The sequence below is a fragment of the Humulus lupulus genome, chromosome 5 (genome assembly GCF_963169125.1).
Source record: "Humulus lupulus chromosome 5, drHumLupu1.1, whole genome shotgun sequence".
Taxonomy (NCBI): Eukaryota; Viridiplantae; Streptophyta; class Magnoliopsida; order Rosales; family Cannabaceae; genus Humulus; species Humulus lupulus.
The window spans coordinates 133,932,721-133,941,902 of record NC_084797.1 but is presented as its reverse complement, the minus strand read 5'-3'; the positions used below and the strand labels follow the sequence as shown (position 1 = coordinate 133,941,902).

The following is a 9,182-nucleotide window of genomic DNA, read 5'->3' as shown; positions in this document are numbered from 1 at the left end:
CACCTCTGCGTGCCTTCGACCCAATGGTCTCATCGTTCTTGGAGATCGTCGTTGGACAAACTGCTGTTGGGATTTGACTCCCTCTATTTTTCTCGAATTGATTACCAAGACCGAGCTAAGCGTCTCAAAGAGAAAACTCTTGATGTTGTATGGCAGGGATCAAGGTCCCTTGGTTCTTCTTCAAAGGTTAGGAACCTCTTTATTTTATTACCACTAATTGATTTGATATATTAATTCTTATATTTGTCGCTTCTACTAGTCCTGTGCTTGGATTCCAAGTAACTTCCTTTATTAATTTTATCCTCAGATTTTCACTGGCATATCGCCCCGGCATTATGATCCTCCTGATGGTTTCACGTTTGAAATAAATGATGTTTCACCACCTATTCAGGTAAGTTTGATTGATCAATAATGTAGATAATGCCTGAAAGTTTGCATCTGAATGCATTCTGAAACATGTTTTTTTGGTTGTAGGATGATACTCTTATGTTTGACTATAATGTTCAAGAGCGAGTGAATGACTTTGTTGTTGCCGCTTTAGCTCAGGTAAGAATTAGAGAGGAACCATTTAGTCGAATTCCATGTTTTCTAGATTACTGTATGCAAATGATCAATATTTAAAATAATAGGATTCTACACATTAAATTCCATATCCTAATAATGGCATTTATGTTCATTGTGTAGATCATGATAAATCTGATAAACCTTTGTGTTTAGTCTTTTTGTTTTTGGTAACCTCAAATTTTGTCGAAATTTTAGTGGAATTCTTTTGGAATGATTAAAGTAAACATTTTCTCTTCTTGTAGGCTAACGTGACAAGAACTAATCACATTATGTGGATGATGGGGATAGATTTTCGTTATCAATATGCAATTTCATGGTTCAGGCAGATGGAAAAGTTTATTCACTATGTAAATCAGGTAGTCCTATAGATATTTGCATATTGAATGAGTTAAATAGAAATATGTTGCTCAATCTGAATACCGAAGTAATATTTATTACCTGTTCATTGTCATTCCATCCTGGAGTTCTTGTTGAAGTCTAAAGTTACTAAATTGCATTAATTTGTCGATTCTTAGGATGGGCGTGTGAATGCACTGTATTGTAATGACCCAACTACTCTAGACTTTTGGACAATTAATGAAAACTATACATACTAATCCTTAATAAAACTTACAAGTGAAAATACCATAACTTTATTAAGAAACTTGTAAAAATAAGAGTTAAACTTACATAAAATCTTCAGTAGGATATGGGATCCCATTGTTTTAAAAACAAAACAAAACATAAAAAAAAAAAAAAGATTACATAACAAGTGCAGAAAAATACATGTAAAAACCATAAAAACAAAACTACATCCTCGAATCGTAACGCTCGGCTCTTGAATCCATTCGACCTCAATACACATTCTCCAAGCTTCCAAGAACCTTTCCCGCCACTAAGTCTATTTTCCTGCACATATAAACAAAAATGAATGAGCCTAATGCCCAGCAAGGAAAATCTAACACATTGTTCATATACATAAATTTCATAAGAAACATAAAAACATAACATAACATAACACTTATATCATACACATACTATAATGGCCATTATTACTTGGGTCCCATAGACTAAACAAGTCATATGCCCATTAGATTAGTGGGGTCCTACTAGCTAAGCAGGTCATATGCCCATAATCCATTTGGGGCTTGTTAGTCATATGGGTCATCAGCCCAAGCCTACAAACATACATAACATAACATAACATATTTCATAACATAAAAACATAAGAAAACATATAAAAAGCATATAACATATAAATTCTATCCTATTTTCCTTACCAAAATTACCGGGATATGAGGACAGAGTTGGGGCTTTGGAACACTCCTAAAAACCATTTATGAAAGTGTGAGTCTATTGAAGAAAAAGAGATGAAAGAGATGAAGGAACTATACTTTTAAAAATATACTTACCAAAACCTTTTGCTCAAGAACTTAGATTTCCTAACCAAAATAAGAATAAGGTTAGAATGAGTAGAAGACTATGAGAACTTTTAAAGAAAAAGTACAGAAACGAACTAGAGTTTGGGATACCTTGAAGACTTATAAGACCGATCTAAACCTTGAACCGAAATGCTATAAAATCTTACTTCCCAAGTGTTTTGATAAGCTTATGATGATCAAGCTTATGATTCCCAACCCAAGTGTTTACACTCTCACACTCACCTAGCAACTTGCAGCCTCTGAACTTAGAGTAAAAGATGAATAATGGCTGGGTACTAGGTCCTATTTATATATTTTTGGAATGAAGAGATCTTCATTTAACTTGAATAAAAATAATGGCTTTTTAAGTGAAAATAATTTGAATTATCGTTCAGCAGAGGCTGAAGACTCGTTCAAAAAGATGCTGGACTTATCAAGAGGTTGAAGGTTTGAATGGAGAATGATTTCAAAAATTTTCAAATTATGCTGAGAGGGGCGATATATCGCCCCCTGTAGGCGATATATCGCCTGGGCCAGCATGCCCGAGGCAGTCGTGCATCGTTTCGGGTTTTTCTTATCTTCGTGCTGCGATATATCGCCCCCTATAGCTGCCATATATCGGCATACGCTGATTATTTAAACACGAAATTACACATTTTTAGCTTAATTTGAATTGAGTAAACAGCCTTGACTAAGCCCTCAAACGTTTTCAAAGCTGCTGACTGACCTTAGAGCATTCAAATTTTACCCTTAATAAATTAAATCCTCAAAATACTTAATCATTATTAAACCCATACATAACATGTGCTAAAATCCTATTGGTTCTTATCTAAACCTTATAGTATAATAAATATTATCCTCAATATCAATCATATTAATCAAACCTTAGGTTAAAATTAATATTCCTACACTATAGGTTAAACTTAGAAAATCTACAAGTACTACTATGAGTGTCCAAATAAATCCCAGTCTGAACCAAAAATCCACAGTCATAAAAATAATACTATAATTACTATAATACTACTATCTAACTAGCTAAGTAAAGTTCTTGGACTCTACATGTATTCAACACCATCTCTTTACACTGATGCGAAATATGCAACTGATGAGAAATGGCCTCTTAAAACTGATGACTTTTTCCCGTGAGTAAAGTTTGATGTCTGTATTTCAGTTTTTGTTTTCAAGAATTGCTTATTAAAATGTATTCCCTTTTTTAAAGGTATGCAGATCATCCAAATGCTTATTGGACCGGGTACTTTACAAGTCGTCCAAGACTTAAAGGTTACGTTAGAGCTTTGAGTGGTTACTATCTGGTATATCTTGAGCCTATTTTATATATTTAGAGTTTCTCTCAAGTATCTGGCAGGCTTCTACTATCTCTTTTTAAACATCTATTGGTTTTTTATTCTAATGAAGAGACAGCTAGGCAGTTGGAGTTTTTTAAAGGAAGGGTTGACTCAGGGCCAAACACTGAGGTACTTGCATATTTTCGGTCTTCTGTTAACTTTGCCGTTTGATATTTTGGCACTTTTGATCTGAAATGTTGTTTAGATGATTAAAATTTAAAATTTTCCTCATTATATATATATATATTTTCATTGTTTTTTTTTACTGAGTAACGTTGTCATATCTGCGATCTCTTTCCTTTAATAACTTTCTTTTATTGGGTCTTTTGTAAAAAAAAAAAAAAAATTATTAATTATATACGTTTTTTTCCACGGTTCTTTAGTTTGTTTCTAGATTACTTTGTGCCTGATGATGAAAACTTTTATTTTTGTATTGATATGTGCATTGATTTCATTTTGTGCCTCCATCTTTTCTGCTCTCACCATCTTTGATACTCACCATGATCCATTATTTTATTTTATTTATTTATTTATTACTATTTTCTCATGTTGGCTGTGGTGATGATGATCTGTGTTTGCTGTTGGTGGTGGTGAATGCCAAAGGTGTGGTTGAAGTGGTGGTGTTTAAACCTTGAAGATGTGATTGGTTCTTAATGAATTTTCAATGTTCATGAAATTTCTAGCATTAATCTCTGAGGTCATTTATATATTAAAATGGTCTCTTTTTACAGCTACAAAATATATATTTTATTGCCTTATGTAATAATATGAAGATATTGTCCTTTTTTTTTGTTTTGGAAGTGCATTTATGGTGGTTTTGGTGAATGTCAATGGCAGTGGTTGTAGTGGTAATGGTTTAACCTTCTGAATGATGTGATTGAATTTTTAGCAAGTTTTGCTACAAGGTGGCTTCAACATTGTTGTTTTCTTGAAGAACTTGTTGGATTGAGTACCACATTGTTGTTTAATGTCTACTCTCATTGATACTTTTCTGGGAATGGATTTCATTCTTTTCAGTAATTTTTTTATTCAAACCTTTGTTGTAAATATTGTATTTTGTTTCTCTTTGTAAAATTGTATTATATCTTTCTTCTTTTGATGTGTTCTCTGGAATTTGTATCTTAGATTGGACAGTTTTAGTCTACAATTTATTTCTAATACTTTACAATACTATTAAAATAGATTTAGTTATGATTTCTTGTTAAAATTCTTTTATTTGTAATTTACTTTTCTAAAATGTTCTTACAGTGGCAAAATCTATTTTTATATGCTAGAGTAAATTGATTTTTTGTTCCCCATGTTGATAAATTTACTGACCTTATGGTTAAAGATGAGAAAACTGGGACTTGCTATCGTGCCGATCACTTGCTCAAGGACTTCTGCAGTGAAAAGATTCAAAAAGACCTTTCCATAACTACCAAGGAGGCTGCAGAACTGAAGCGCATACTTGCTGTTTTGGATGATCTTTCAGCTGAAGAGCTGGGTGCCAAACTTAAGGAGTATGGCATTACAACTCCAGACACTAAGAATCCACTTTCTGATCCATATCCATTCAATCTTATGTTCCAAACATCAATAGGCCCATCTGGCTTGAGCCCTGGGTGAGCACGTTACATTTTGGTACTAATTATTCTTAGCGATTCTTTTTTATTAAGACTCCTGTTTGGTCAGTAATGATATGTAATTAAATCTCCTCTACTGTAGGTTCATGCAGCCAGAAACTGCACAGGGCATATTTGTTAATTTTGACCAAACTCAGTACTTCGTTTTGCCTTCATTGAGTTCACTGATGAAGGTAATTTTGACCTTATAACATCATTACTGGTCTGTCATTGTGAAAGGGCCTTTAGATCAGTTATGAATGCTAGGACATTTTGATCAATTTCAGTTTTATCTGATTAACAGGTATTTATTAGAAGTAACTATCCTTTACTTATTCCTCTCGAGACAAGTTTATATCAAAGACTTTATAATTTGTGTATAGGTATGGCAAAGAAGTATGTGACGCGGTTGTGGCGAAATGTCTCACCGGTAGGCCTAAGACGGTGGAGAAGGCCCAGGCCATCTTTATGCTTTGTATTGAATTAGAGGCTGTAGAGCCTTTCTTGGTATGTTGTTTATTATATTTTCTGTCTTTTGTTTTTCATTCATACAGTAATGCTATTAACATCTTGTGCCTTATGTCACAGAAAGCAACCAAGTGGTCAGAACGGAAAGAGGCTGTTGCAGAGCTAACCAAGCTTGCTTCAACAAAAAGATTAGCACCCGGTGATTTCTCAGAAATCTGTCGGACACTAAAAAAGGTACATTGACTTTTTATGTTTGGGTATTTCGTTTGCATCGTTTATACCTCTATCTATTGCCAAGGATCTTTTTAATATTGCATAGTTAAGTGTTCAATCTGCTCCATTATGTTTTAACTTCATGCTTTATATTCTTACTTATGTTATAAGTTTATACTTGCTTTATGAGTTGATGAATAAAAATCATTTAATTCTTTTTCTGTACAGCTCATAACAGATGTTAATATCGTTGTAGCAGTCGAGGCAATTCAAGCTATTGGCAATCTTGCTCGGGGTTTAAGAACTAATTTCTCTGCAAGTTCACGCTTCCTATTGCCAGTTTTGCTGGTATGTTCATTTTTTGCTAGCTAAAAAAATAATATTATATCAACTTAAAATGCAAACAGACTGTTTGAATGTAACCAAGTTGTTCAAGTGTTCATTTACTTTTTGCTAGTTACTTACAACTGAGCATGGTGGTATTTTTTTTTGGATTTTGACTTGTACATTCATTTTTCTTATTAATAAAAGTGCACTTAGTCATACGAGTAGATTCTTTTTTAGAAGTTCAAATGATGTTGATTGTATCTTTGATTTGTATATAAAGTGATTTTTTTATTCAATTTTACTTTTAATATATATTTTGATCTGGTTTAACTCAGATTTTTCTTAGAAATAATTTAATAAAGATTGAAGAAGGGATATTGGTTTATTGCATTTATCTAACTCCTTTGATTTATCTCTCTCTCTCTCTCTTATTTTTTTTTATAAAGGAAAAATTGAAAGAGAAAAAACCTGCATCTACTAAGGCACTAAATCAAAGTCTTCAGGCAATGCATACAGCTGGGTGCTTAAGTCTAGCTGACATTGTGGCAGGCAAGTATATCTTTATCCTACGCTGTAGTTCTTTAATTCAGAATATAGTATTGTCATAGGATTCCTTACTATGTTTTTGGTTTAAGTTTTTTTTTTATTAAAGATTAGATGACATAAATTCTTTGCATTTGAGTGTTTGTAATCGCTTTGATAGGTGGTAATTTTGATTTTGCCCAAACTGTAATGGATGTTGTCTATTGCAGATATTAAGACAGTTGTAAAAAATAAAGTTCCTCTTGTAGGGTCATCAACTCTTAACTGGGTAACATTCTGTATTGAAACAAGCAACGAGGCTGTTATTTTAAAGGTGCACAAGGACTATGTGCCTATCCTTATGGAGGTAAGTGCATTTATGTTTGTAGTTGTAATATATTTCATATTTTTGAACAATGAGTTGAGTAAAATGTGCTAAACATTGCTTATACCCATTTATTTTAGAAGACAGCTTCAATACTGGTTTTGATGAGTTTAGAGCACTAATTCATGGTTTGGTGCTCTTACTTTCTAATTTGTAATCTAGAAGACAAAGGGAAATAAAAAAATAATGGTGCAACCTATTTTTGACCATGGATTATCCTGTTCATGGTGTTTCATGGACTCTCTTATCTATATTATCGTTTCTTACTTTTTCACAGTGCCTCAATGATGGGACTCCAGATGTGAGGGATGCAGCCTTTTCAGCTTGACGATATTTTCTATCAGCCTACCAACAAAAAAGGGGCTTCTGCTAAAGGGGGTGTGAGTAAGAAGAGTGATGCACCTGCACAGACAAAATCCTCTAAATTTGCTGAAACACCCGAAGATGTTGAGGTAGAGTGGTACACACTTATTGATATGTGAGTTGTCTAATTTTTACTTCAAATTCTACATCTTTTTGTCTCACTGTTTTTCTGAATATTTGCAGCCATCTGAAATGGGTCTTGAAGAGATTGAAAGCAAATTGGGTTCTCTTGTACAAGCAGATACTATTTCCCAATTGAAGAGTGCTGTGTGGAAGGAATGGCTTGAAGGTTTGTTATAATGATACTGATTTGTTTAATAAAAAATTAGGTGATTTTTTATTTATTTAATTGTGATTGTTTCCTATTTTGTTATGCAATCACACTAGGCATGGCTTCTACCTTTAATGTCTATCCATTTCACTATATATTATTTATTTTTTGAAAAGAAACTATACTTGAATTTTTGACGAAATAATACAAGGGGAGTGTGATATTAGTGTGCATACAATAACATTACAAATGTAAAATAAAACTCCACTACCATACCAAGTCTTAAAACAAAATATCATTGAACTCTTATGCATCATATAACAGAATGGCGATGCAAAATATCTATAAACCTTCCTCAACATCTGCAAAGATTCTTCTACCGTGTTCCATCCATATAGCTCAGTAGATAGCCATTGTTACAACAATATACATCTTTAACCTCTTGTCACCCGGAACAACATATCCCAAGAGATCGGAGCAATGTTGTGGCTTAACTCACTGCTATTTTAAACTCTCTTTATAACTTAAACCACAGCAATATAGAAAAAATTATAATGCAGAAACAAGTGATCTACTAACTCTGGCCTTTTTGCCTAAAACACATCATTTAGGACACAAAACTTAGTTGGCCTCCTTTTCGTAGCACCTCATGTACACCGAGACACCATGAAAGCAATAACTATACAAAAATATTACTTTTGATGGTACTGAGCTTTTCCAGATATTTTACATTAAAGAATTGGTAGAACAGTGTAATATATTTCTTAGATAAAAGCCTTATGGGAGTGGAATTGATATATCTTTTTGGATGCTTTAGTTTCTATTTACTTAAAATGACTTTTTTTTGCAGCAATATCTTCATTTAAGCAACAAGTGGAAGGTTTATCAGACCTAGACCACTGGGTTGAGTTATTGATTCGTTTACTGTGTGCTGTCCCTGGCTGGAGTGAGAAAAATGTCCAGGTATTTAAAGGTTTCATTGCTGCAGATATCTGTCTTTTTTACCTTTGTGGATATTTTTGGCTGTGAAGATAGTTATTTAAGGCATGGAGTTTGAATAGTGCAGGTTCAGCAGCAGGTTATTGAAGTTGTTACTTTCATAGCCTCTTCATCAACCAAATTTCCTAAGAAGTGTGTAGTGCATTGCCTTCTGGGTAAGTGTTCCTTGGTTTTGGTTGATCATAAGTTTGGAGCTGGGATTTGTTTGCTTAAAATTGTGTGATCTCTTTTGCACGGGTATTTGGCTTCTTAGTTGTTTGGTGGTTGATTAGATAGTTCCTTATTTTTGCTTGTCATTATTCCTGAATTGACAGGTATAAGAGAGCGTGTTGCTGACATTAAGACTCATGCCCATGCCATGAAGTGCCTTACTACTTTTTGTGAAGCTGTAGGTCCTGGATTTATTTTTGAAAGAGTAAGTCTTACGTTTAAATCATTTTTGTAGAGAAGTTTGTTTGCACTTCTCTTGTGAACTTCTGAAGCAGGGATGAAACATATTAGGTTCTAAATTGAGTGGAACTTGTATTTCTTTTCTTTGATTGCTTTTTTCATTTTTTATAATCCAATAAAAGTCAAGGAATTTTGTGGTTAATATTGTTAATGATCTGATATAGCTATGAGATCTGAGGGCTCTCTAATAATACATTTGTTACATTTAATGGGTTGCTCTTGTTACTTCTATAATGAATTTGTGTTTCCTCAATGGTTGTTCACATCCTTTAC

At 33.3% G+C, this 9,182-nt stretch overlaps 1 long non-coding RNA gene across 1 annotated transcript; it reads left to right on the top strand.

Moving 5' to 3' along the window:
* The first annotated feature begins 303 nt into the window (after positions 1 to 303).
* LOC133780618 (uncharacterized) lies at positions 304 to 894 on the top strand. The gene is made up of 3 exons (XR_009869451.1): positions 304 to 391; positions 475 to 546; positions 807 to 894. It is a non-coding gene; the product is annotated as an uncharacterized LOC133780618 (long non-coding RNA).
* The last annotated feature ends 8,288 nt before the right edge of the window (positions 895 to 9,182 follow it).